A 12,366-nucleotide genomic window follows, 5' to 3' on the forward strand; every position below is an offset into this window, starting at 1 on the left:
TGTTTTCTTTTTCACTTGGAATGGAGAACCATTAGCCCTGTTTATACCTGGTTCTCAGATGCGTTCTCTGTCCTGATCTTATCCACATTCTGATTGTGTCCACATTTTAAGACAGGACTGGTGTAGACTATTCAAATATGTATTGTGATCAGATCTTCCTGCCCATCTCCAGAGGTAGTCAGGCATGCATTGTGCAAGTGTAGACGGATCTGGCCAGTAAAACCATTTTAAATAATCATTATCCCACCCTCTAAAATCATTGACAACTGGCACAATTGACTAATGCCATCAAAGTAAATAGTACATATTATTTAGAATGAATATTTATTAAATAACTTTCATACAGGGAGGGACCAGGAAATATTGTCACAATGCGGACAGAGTGGATGGATAAAAGATACATTTTAACACCATGTGTAGAATGTGGACAAGATCAGGACACAGGATGCATGTTAGAACCAGGTATAAATGAGGCCATTGAACTCTCAACATGTGCTGAGGTACTTGTGGTTGAAGGCCAAGCGGGAAAATGATCTTACAGCTCTTTGCAACTAGGATAATGGCAGTGAGTATAACACTGGAGCAAAATGTTATTACTCACTGCCATTATACTAGTTGCAAAGAGCCGTAAGATCATTTTCTCCTTGGGGTTGGGCACTATGCAACAATAAGCGCTTGAGGGAAAGAAAATGCATTTAGTTATACATACTAGTTATGTTACCATTGTACCTTGACCGTGAATGCAACATATTAATTCTAATTGAATTCCCTCTTGAACAAAAACGATGTCAATTGAAATGCTTGGGGATGCTTAGAGCCTTCAATGTTTGTGATTCAACAATTGTGCTCTAGCCTTGAGTCCTCATTCATTTTATGTTGGTTATTCTGAGTAAATAGCCTCATTGGTTTGAGTGTCCATCAGCTCTCATTGTTTAGACTGATGGATGACTAGTATTTCAATATCTATCTCTATTTTATAAACACCTTTTACACTCCCTGAACAAATGGGTTATCAAGTTTTCAAATTAATTTAATGCTTTTTTTTAAACCTTTTTTCTCCCCAATTTCATGGTATCCAATTGGTAGTTACAGTCTTGTCTCATTGCTGCAACTCACATACGGACTCAGGAGAGGCGAAGGTCAAGAGGTGTGCGTCTCCCCCGAAACACGACCCAACCAAGCCACGCTGCTTCTTGACACAATGTCGCTTAACCTGGAAGCCAGCCGCACCAATGTGTCGGAGGAAACACCGTCCAACTGGCGACCGTGTCAGCGTGCATGCGCCCGGCCCACCACAGGAGTCGCTAGAGCGCGATGGGACAAGTACATCCCTGCTGGCCAAACCCTCCCCTAACCCGGACGACGCTGGGCCAATTGTGCACCGCCCCATGGGTCTCCCGGTCGGCTGCGACAGAGCCTCGACTCGAACCAGGATCTCTAGTGGCACAGCCTTAGACCACTGCGCCACTCGGGAGGACCAAGCAAAACAAAATGTACGTGAAAATGTGTATTTCAAAAAAGAAAATTGTGAAGAAAATGTAAATCAAAACCACAATTGAGGAATAGATAAATAAGACACTAGCTAATATGTCAATAAAAATAAAGCACAGATGAGGTGAAGGAGAAAACTAGGCTTTGGCACTTTTCTTTTTAACTTGGAATGGAGAACCATTGTAATCTTCACATGTGCTGAGGTACTTCTTATGGTTGAAGGCCAAGCGGGAAAATGATCTTGCAACTACTATAATGGCAGTGATACAATTTTGCTCTTCTCCAGTGAGAAGAATTCAGAAGGTTCACTAACAGCGAGAAATTACTCTTCTTGAGCAGTATGCAACAATAGGTCATGCTCGTCTCTGCGAGCTCGTCTCTGCGAGTTAGCCAACCTGGCTAGCACGCTATGCAGCGCTAGTTTAGCTAGCCCAGTCTCGAAAATCCACGTAAAACCGGATCAGTTCATCAACAAGTCTGGGAAGAGAGGCAAGCGGTGCTTGACCGAGGCAGACACAGGCTGCGGGAGGCCCACAGAACCTGGCCACCCCCTCCCTTCGTGTAGTCACCGGCGACACGGTTTGCCGGCCCTCGACTTCGTCTTCGGCCTAACAACACCCGTGCCAATATATCCTCCAAACACTGGCTTCTCGGCCATTAGCACTTAAATAGGTTATGAAGGAAAGAAAAGGAATGTGGTTTAACAAACTAGTACTGTTACTAATGTACTCTCACTATCAATAAAAAAAATGATCATTCTAAATGAATTCCCTCTTGAACAGTGCTAACAAAAACGATGTGAATGGAAATGCCTGGGGATGCTGAAAGTCTACAGTGTTTATGGTTCAACAATCCTGCTCTAGCCTTGAGCCCTCATTCACTTTTTGTATCATGTTTTCCCCTCCCCAGTCAGACCACTCTCAGACAGTCCCTTCAAAGTTCTTGCTTGAGAAATTAGTCTATGCTAAGAAGCTATTTTAGTTCATCGCTGTAAAGTGCTTAAGTGTTACCCAGAAATGATTTGATATTGAGATAAAAATGGCTGCATTGGACCTTTAAACAATGTTACATAAAAATATCTGGAAAGGTATAAAGGTATCACTAACATGTAATAACATGTATAAAGAACTTAGTGAAGAGGTTTAACTGAAACATATTTTCAATTGTTTTTTTGGTGTTTTTTTTACAACCGAAACTTGTTCATACCATGAATCATTGCTGCAATATTCACATCAACAGCATGACATCACATGACATCCACACAGTAGGAGTCCTCAGTTGCCAAGGTTATCTTTACCAAGAGATGGAAAGATAATATCTGAACAATATGTTCATATTTAGAAATGAATTGGGTTACAGTATGAATATATACACACACTGACACACATTGATACTCAGACAGATGAGGAAGTGTGTCTCCTTAAAAAAAAGGCCCTACTTTACCTGTACTGTAGCAGAACCAGAGAATGCTGGGAAGGCGAGGTCAGCGGTTCATCCGTCAAAGAGGCTCCTCGTTGATGGATGGCACTTCGAGCACCGCCGTACCCACCGTAGCCCTAACCGCCGAAAAGGCCTTTTGTAATAAATAAATAAACAGGGCACATCAAAGGGATTTTCAAAAAGAAAAACAAAGCCAGCACACACATGTTTGTTCGCAAACACACACACTCACACACACACACACACATGCGAAGAGAGGAAGAGAGGGAAAAAAACTCAAAGGGCTGGAAACGTACACATAGTTTACTCTCCGATGACACCCAGCTTGAAGAAAATACCAGACAAAACAAAACAGTGTGGCGAGAATCGTGTTTGATTCGATATTCGGTTTGAGAGGCGGCTCAAAACAAGAAATTGGGCCGAAACAGTTGGTTGCTATGTTCTCTTTTTCATGAAACTTAAAGGTACTTCCAATCATCTTCATCCCCAATACTCACGTCTCATATTGATGAGGTCAGCAGAGGACAGGAAGGAGCTACAAGTCACTATTTATCCCAGTGGATAGAAACTAGCACAGCACAGTAGGCTACTGTAATAGCTCCATGTTGGTTTACTAAATCAAAACCGTATTCTCAAACACAAATAAACACAATATCAAAACAGAAAATGTGTGAACTGGGGTGGTCTAGCGGTCTAAGCTGCTAGCTTCCTCTGGAGCACATGTATAATGTACCGCTGCCAGCTTGGGTTCGATTCCGGCCTACTGCTCTTTCAGCGCTCTCGCTCCCACCTTTCACCTCTATCTCTCTCTATCCAATAAAAACACAACACAGTGTTTTATTGTTATTATTATTAATATGGACCGTTTCCTTCTTTCTGAATAAAGATGTGTTTTCAGCATTAGTGGTGTTGAGGAAAGGGTGTGTACATTTGATGTGAGGTCACTTTTTTATCGTTGCATACTACGGCCGTGGTTTACAATTATACCGAAATGATGGTGAAGTTGCTATAGAAGTTGTGTGAACCTGAAGCCTGGTTAAGCTTAAGTAAATATATTGCATTTGGGGGTTTGGGTGAAAAGACAGTCTGTCAGATTGTAGGTGAATGTGTTGTTTTCATATTTGGCTTTGGTGTACCATGTAACCTGTGTGCCAGGTGTGTGCTCTTGGTTTGGTGAGCTTTGAGAAGCTCAGTTAGGGCATGCTGTATGAAATATTGAGAAAGTTGTGTGTGCGTGCGTGCATGTGCGTGTGAGCCCATCCACATATGTGTGTGTCAGCGTGAGGCCCCCAGCACGCTCCTAAGACTGGTAGAATGGAAGGCCATACCTTCCATCACTGTAAGCCTATTGGTATGGATCAGCATACTTTCTACAGACTTACTCTTCCTCTCTCTTCCCCCTTCTCTCTCTCTCTCTCTTCGCCCATTTTCTCTCTCACTCTTCCTCCTTCTCTCTTCCCTCTTTTCTCTCTCTCACTTTTCCCCCTTCTCTCCCCGCCCCCCTCTCTCATACACGTACATATTGTCGCTGTCTGATGAAAACCAGATAACTCAATTTTAGCCTTTTTTATTTTTTAATATTTATTGAAAGAAGTAATTCCCTCAATGCACTATGTAGATTTAATCACTCTAGGACCAATAACATGTATTCAAAATAGCTTCTGAAGTTTCACAATTGTATGTTCGTTAATGGGAAAATATGATCATTTTTTCCATTTCATGAAAAAGTTTCTGTTTTGGAGATAAGAGGTTTTGATCAGACAGCTGATATTTTGCTCCCATAGATCTAATCTGGCTCTGTTCATTCCCACCCCCTTAATCTATACATTTCTTTACACTTTTACTCTTGTCTCTCCATCTCTCACATCATATGTATATCCCTCCCTTTACCTCCTGTCTTTCCCTTTGTCTCTCTCGTTCTTAATCAGACGACAGTGGCCTGCCTGTATTCATTGAGCCTGGCTCAGTTTAGTACAGTTGAAAGAACACATCAGATTTCTCCTGCTTTCTCTGAGGCCTGATAATATGGGTTCTCTTACCTGTTTGGAGCTAGTGAGGCGTCCCTCCTCCCTTTAAATGAATCTTCAGAGGAGGGAGATTGACAGAAACACAGAGAGAGCCGGCCCGTTTGACTGGCGGCCCTGTCAAAGTGCACCCAGAGGCGCTCCCCTACAATCTTTTCCACTATACAAGCATTTCGCTACACCCGCAATAACATCTGCTAAACATGTGTATGTGACCAATAACATTTGATTTGATTTGACTCCTTTCCACTCGCTGCCTCTCTGAGTTGATTTGTTATTTATGGTACAGTAATGACCGAAGCATATATACACACACACACACACACACACACACACACACACACACACACACATACACACACACACACAGTCTTACATATGTATAGAGACCTCAAGGTTTTTTAACAATCTTTCTTTAGTTGTTATTCATCTCTGTAAGTGTGTGAGATACAGGAGGGTGATAATAGAAACGGTGAGAATGTATGGCCCAGGTTCCTGAATGATGCAGCATAGTGGTGATAGTGACTGGGAAGTGTCACTGATAGCCCTAATATGATGACATTTTATCTCATGTTTGTGCATACAATGACTAAACTAAAGAGGGCGACCTTGGGGGCTCACCGTCTGACATCTTAATTCACTCTGAAGTTCTAATCTCTTCCTTCAAATGGCGTGCGTCTATATTCCATTTAATTAATATGCTTATAAGCAGTATGTATTATTCAAACATGCAAATGAGGCACCGTTAGAAAACATACTTTTTGACACAACTTTCTTGGATGGAAAAGTGAGGCCTGGGAGCAACAGCCCTTCTGAAACTTTTATTCTCTGCAAACCACGAAGACAAAAAAAATGTATTTCTCCTTCTTTGTCCTTCTCTTACTTTACTTAGGGTGTGTTTGAAATGCAAGAGAGTTGAGAGAATTGAAATAAGGCACTTCTAACAATCAAAGGAGATTTACAGTTCAATGACACACACCTGAGGACTTATAATTATGTGCAACACTGAAATATGTTCCCCTAAGACATGACTATGAATATATTTAAACCAACTTTTCTTAGGAGGTTTTACTGGTTTGGTCTGAGGTGTTTGGAGTAGGCAGCCATCTTTAGACCAGTCGACCATAGGAGCTTTTTATGGATGCGGCCATCTCTAACAAGGGTGAAAGAAAGAACCTCTTATGTTCACTTTTGGGTTGAGTTACTTTTGAGAGGCTGGTGGTCGCTGAAATGAGGCTTCGCTGAGCCGGTAACCACTACACGAGCCCTCAGTCCTCTCATGGGCTTTTTAGGAGCAACTATGGCCCTGTTCAGACCTACAGATGTAGGATCTTAATTTGAGCCAGTTTGCTACCGCAGGAAAATAATCTTGCAGCAACAGGAAATGTGAATTATTATGTGGATTATAATTAATGGACATTTTCGTAGGAGTTGATCAATTCTTCGTAAGGGAAAATCAAGTCTGGAATTTCAAAGTGGAAATTACAAACGTCAGAAGCCTTTTCAAACCTCAAATGTACTACAAGTATTACATTTCCTGCATTGCAGGATAGTTCTTCTGCAACAGGCTGATCAAAGTAAGATCCTACATCTGTCTCTGAGTTGATTAAAAAAAAAACACTGCTATCCTGAATTGGTTAGGAAAACAGAGCCAAATTGAATGAATTATTTTAAAGACAATTATTTCACTTAAAAATATAAGTTACATAATGAACAGTAGAAACACACTATGATAGTACATAGTCAAATAACTGTTACATTTCATGGCTTTGTCAGACTGTCTTAACACGGTGTGGTCCCAGTAACACGATTTAGCAACAAATCTGTTATTGTCGTGATGCTGTACTGTTTGTGTGTATAGTTCTATACATACACTGTATTAGATTGAGGCCATTATTTTAGGCCTGAGAAATACACCAGGAATCTGCCTGGTACCTGAATATCACGACTGTACCTCCTCTGTTTAACAGCACTATACTGAGCTTCATGTTTCCCCATATATATACAATTTAAAAAAATATATATTTGCTCACTTAAAAATACTGATTATCTAGGTAGGACTGTTTTTAATTTTTTAACCTTTATTTAACTAGGCAAATCAGATAAGAACAAATTCTTATTTACAATGACGGCCTAACCCGGACAAACCCGGACGGCGCTGTCTGCGTTCTGTTTATTCATCTTGCCTACAGGGTTCAGGGATTCAATTTCACACCTGTTCGTTACATGCATGTTAATGTTCTGTGTTATGTTCTAATATAGACATAAATAATCAACTTTATTTGGGCCTCACATTGCAAGTGCACTACAAAGTTGTGTAAAATAATTGCGGGTGATCCTTTTTCTATGGATCTGGATACATAAACATTATTTACATCCTTTTCTCCTATTCCACTGTTTAGTTTAATTTCACAACACCCACGGTAAAAAGGAAATCATCAACAAATGCAAAACAAACCCACCCAACAAACCCCTCTGCATTCTATGTTATCCCAACGCTACGGTGTTTGGGCTTGTTGCAAATATCGAACAGCATTGACAAGTCTTTTTCTGTTCCTTAAAGGATGTAAACATTTGTAAATGAATGCTCCAAAGTGTCGAGCGGTATCAGGTTTCCTCCTGTCCGTGGGGGTTTATCGAGTGTGTCTATGGTTGATCTGCTCTCTAACTCCTCCCATGACCTCTGCCTGCCTGGAGCCAGCCCCTAGCCTTTCTTGGCTCCCTGCTGTGCACTCTCCCTCCATCCCTCCTACCTCTCCATCCTTTCCTTCCACCTCTCCCTCCTTCCACCTCTCCCTCCCGCTTTCCACCTCACCATCTCACCATCTTTGCTAATACCTTTTCGTCTCTCCTCCCATTCACTTTATTGTCCTCTTACTATTTAACCTTATCATTCTCGCTCCATCTACCTATCTCTCTATCTTTCTTGCCACCTGTCCATCTCTCCTTTTGACTTTCCCTACGCCTCAGTCCATCACGCTGACCTATTTTTATCATGTAATATTTATACACCTATTGTTTGTTTTCTCAGTCTCTCTATACCTCCCCGTGTGTCCCAGTCTATTGTCTGTTGTCTGTCCAGCGGCGAACTGCTGACAGGACAAATGGAAAGAACAGCTGCTTTTTCTCTACTCAGGGTTCTATCGTAGCGTTTTTTCCTTTATTTCTAAAATGTTCACTTGCCTTTTCCCATTTTTGAGAGGGGACTAAACAGCATGCTAATGAGTCATCGAAGACACCCTAGCCTCCCCCACTCTCTAATCAAGCCCACTTTCTATGGTCCATTTTATGTGTAGAGAGGTTGGGATGCCCAGCTAAAGATGTTAGAGTTTAAAAGCTGCTCCAGTGTTCCAGAAGTGTTCAAATATACATGACGTGTGCCATCCTTGTTTGCTTACAATATTCTTGTTTTTAATCTGCAAGTCAAATCCACTTGATGACGTGCAGGCTGGCTTTGTGAATCTTTGTTTTTAGTGAATCTTCTAAGTGAATATCATCTCCAAATACATGGCAGAGCAATGGGCATAGACTGAATCTGAACTCCAAAAACCTGGCACTACATAGGGCATTGGTGGTGAATGTGGTTTGTATTCCTCTCATAGTTACCAGAAAGCTTCACTTTATGGGTTGAGTGACACAGACAACATTGGTGCTACGGGCCAGGCGTGACAGCATTAACCGGGAGACTGGACAGACTTTGATGATGTGGATGTTGTTTGGAATTAACAAAGTAATGTGTCACAGCAACACGTAATTCACACAAGCATGGGGACAGTACTGTGAAATATCATTCACCCATAAACAAATAACCCAGAATATGAGAGCTCAGTCCAGAGTTGCCCTATTTTTTAGCATCCAGATTGCCATTGAAAGGGTAGCTGTGTGTTAATGCTTACATGTGTTTGTCAGAGGGCACTGTGTCACATAAAGTCCCCATGGAAAGCAGATATATATGCATTTGAAACACAAACGTGTGAAATACCACCGCCCTGTCTCTCCCTCTCTCTTTCTCTTCATCCCTCCCTTTCCAGCTCCCTCTCACCATTGTGCGCTCTCTCTCTTTCTTTCACCCCTTTCTCTCTCTATCCATCACCCTCCATCTCCCTCTAGCTCTATTTCATCTTATTAAAGCGCGTGGATTGTCACCGTTATTTACCAAATATAGTCTGACAAAGAAGAAGTGGGAATTTTGACTGATTGAACATCAAAGAAGCAACGTCTCCGCCTTTTCTATTAGAACCCATTAAGAACAGAGGAAAACATCCATTTCTCACACATCAATGGCGGCTTCCTAATCAATTGAAAAAGACACTTGTATGGGGATGCAAATCGTATCTTTGTCTTATTAAAGCTTTTAGAAGATGCATGTCGGGATTTAATGTTATTAAATAAAAGAGGCCGTTTTTTTAGTTTTCTTTTTATCTAAAGATGCAGAGGCGTTGGTAATGGTCTAAATCAAAGGGACTCTGTTAATTACCAGAGGAGTTAGCCTATCCTTATTAATATTGATCAAATATACTGGGATCTGATTTCTAGGCTTATGATGCATTTGGGAGGTTGGTTAATGAACGGAAATAGAACATGGGACTCATTTCACTGAGTGAAGAAAAAGCACGGACCCTGATGGAACAAGGGTCTGCGTTTTCATTACCGTTATCACTAACTATGCTGGTCAAAATATAAAGACAGAAGGAAACAACCACCTATCTGTGCTGTGGTTTATGAGGACTGACCTGTGGCTTCAATGGCATTAAAAGGCATGCTTGTGTGGGGTATTTGTGTCTCTCTTTGCCCTCTTTTTGTTCAGGTAATGAATTGCTATATCCTAATTGCAATTTGTGGCTTTGGAGAAAGGCAATTGCGTCAAAGAAAATTCAAAGTTGCTGCTCAATGAAACAATTTTGATGGAGTGCACAGCTCGAATCACCCAAATGGGCTTTTGTCCTCTGTAGGCTTGAACGCACAAAACACACTGATTCATCAGCTAACAATACAGGCAGAACATCACAGATCACTGAATGTACATTTGAATTGTAATCGGTAGGAACACTTTCAAACATGTTAGTAGACAGTAAGCACACCAGTTATCAAACATACAGCGAAACGCAGGAGGAATCTTACCGGCATGTTGAATCGTAGTAAGGTGGTGACCAAAAGAAACTTCATGCCCTTGAATATATTCAATACACCTTACAACACCATGAAGGTATATAATTCATTAGGTGTTTATTCCATTGAAATTCTTATCAAATTCCTCCAGCTATAACCTAGGCAGTTTTATCCACCCATGTAAAAAGCATTGATTGGTGTTAGCTTGAAGCCATCATGAATACATTGCACACAAACTTCAGGCCAATTGATTTTCCTGCATTAATTTCTTAATTAGCTAGAGTCCTGGTATGGAAACCGTGAGGGCTGCTGATAAAATCACTGGTGGAGTTTAGACCGATTGGAAAGAGGGCATTTGGAGGATATGGGGAGCAATTCAAAACAGTAAACCAGGAGAAAATACACAGATGTGCTTAAAATAGATACGATATGGTTGATTTTCATATACTTTAAGGAAAATAACAGATTTGTATCATTTTGACCTAGGGCAGAAGTAATCAATATTGCAAATCATTATGCCCTTAAACTAATGCCCATGATAATAACTCACATCACACCAGAACTCTGTAAACTCTCGGATTACGTCATATAATCCATCATTTTTAAGAGTTTTGTTCTTTTGTTTACCTGCATTTATTCTCCTTTTTAGCTTTCTTACTGTATGCTCTGTGTCACTCTGGATAGGAGAGTCTGTATACTGACTAAAGAGTAAAAATACAGTAAATTTAAAGCCCTGGCTTTTTATTCCACTATTTGGATTAAAAAAAATATATACCTCACCCATTGGAAGTGATTCTAATGGTCATGATCCAATGGTCCCAGGGGAACCTCATTTTGCCTATCTGGTTTCACCAAAAACTAGTTCATGTGTCTGCTGCATCCATCTTGTTTTTTTGCCAGGCATCAACCATAACCCTGCGCCCTTTAACCTCGAAACCATTCTCTGCCTCCGTCAGTGTATAAGCTTTGATCTTGCATTCAGCTGTATCCCTTCACCCACCTGCTGTTTATGAAAACACAAACTGAACAAACACGAACCGGTGGAACGTACTGTAGTCACAAGTAATTGATGAGAAAACGATTTCATTTGCATTATGAAGCATCTCATTTGACCTAAGGTCACTAAGCCATTGTGGCAGTATTGAATACCTAGTGAATGTAGTCCTACAGCATAATGCACAATCGTGCCCCCTTCCAAAGCAATTACCGATATTAACCTTTTACTGCAGTGGACTAAATCAGGGTCACACAGAGTGTTTCTGGGTAGTCTTAAACAAATCCACTTTGAAACCAAAGTATCCACCTCACGGTTATGGGCTTTAACTAAAGAAGACACCTGTACCATGTCAGATATAGAGTTGAAAAGTAATACATTTTGAGTTTGCATCCCAATATTACACTTTATATACATCACAGAAGACTGCGTTTAAAAAAATAAAGTAATCTTTATTAATTAGGAAATTAGGAAAAATATTAAGAACATTCCACTCACGAGGCCAAAGAGGGCCCCTTAGTTGCAGTGAAGGGAAATCTTAACGCTACAGCATACAATGACATTCTAGACGATTCTGTTCTTCAGACTTTGTGGCAACAGTTTGGGGAAGGCCCTTTCCTGTTTCAGTATGACAATGCCTCTGTGCACTTAACGAGGTCCATACAGAAATGGTTTGTCGAGATTGGTGTGGAAGAACTTGACTGGCCTGCACAGAGCCCTGACCTCAACTCCATAGAACACCTTTGGGATGAATTGGAACGCCGACTTCGAGCCAGGCCTAATCACCCAACATCAGTGCCCGATCTCACTAATGCTCTTGTGGCTGAATGGAATTAAGTCCTTGCAGCAATGTTCCAATATCTAGTGGAAAGCCTTCCCAGAAGAGTGGAGGCTGTTATAGCAGCAAAGCGGGGACCAACTCCATATTAATGCCCATGATTTTGGAATGAGATGTTCGACGAGCAGGTGTCCACATACTTTTGGTCATGTCGTGTATAAACATTGAACTTGGACTTACTGCTATTAGCTCATAGAAAAACATTGAATAACACATTCATACATGGCAAAACAGATCAAAAGGAGAGATTCAGGAAAAAAACGAACAACAATAACAAAAAGGTTACATGTGTAACCCTGGTTTAAAAAATGCCTTTTAATTTTTATAAATGTTTTACCGGTCTGTAACGGGTTACCTTCAGACAAGTCTCGTGAAGCTCGTAAGCAAGTCTTGTGAGAGTCTCAGCTTTTGATAGTGGGTAGCTTAAACTGTTGGGGCTTGACGGGCATTTTCATGAGAAGCATGATTTT

Source organism: Salmo salar, chromosome ssa19, assembly GCF_905237065.1.
Source record: "Salmo salar chromosome ssa19, Ssal_v3.1, whole genome shotgun sequence".
Lineage (NCBI taxonomy): Eukaryota > Metazoa > Chordata > Actinopteri > Salmoniformes > Salmonidae > Salmo > Salmo salar.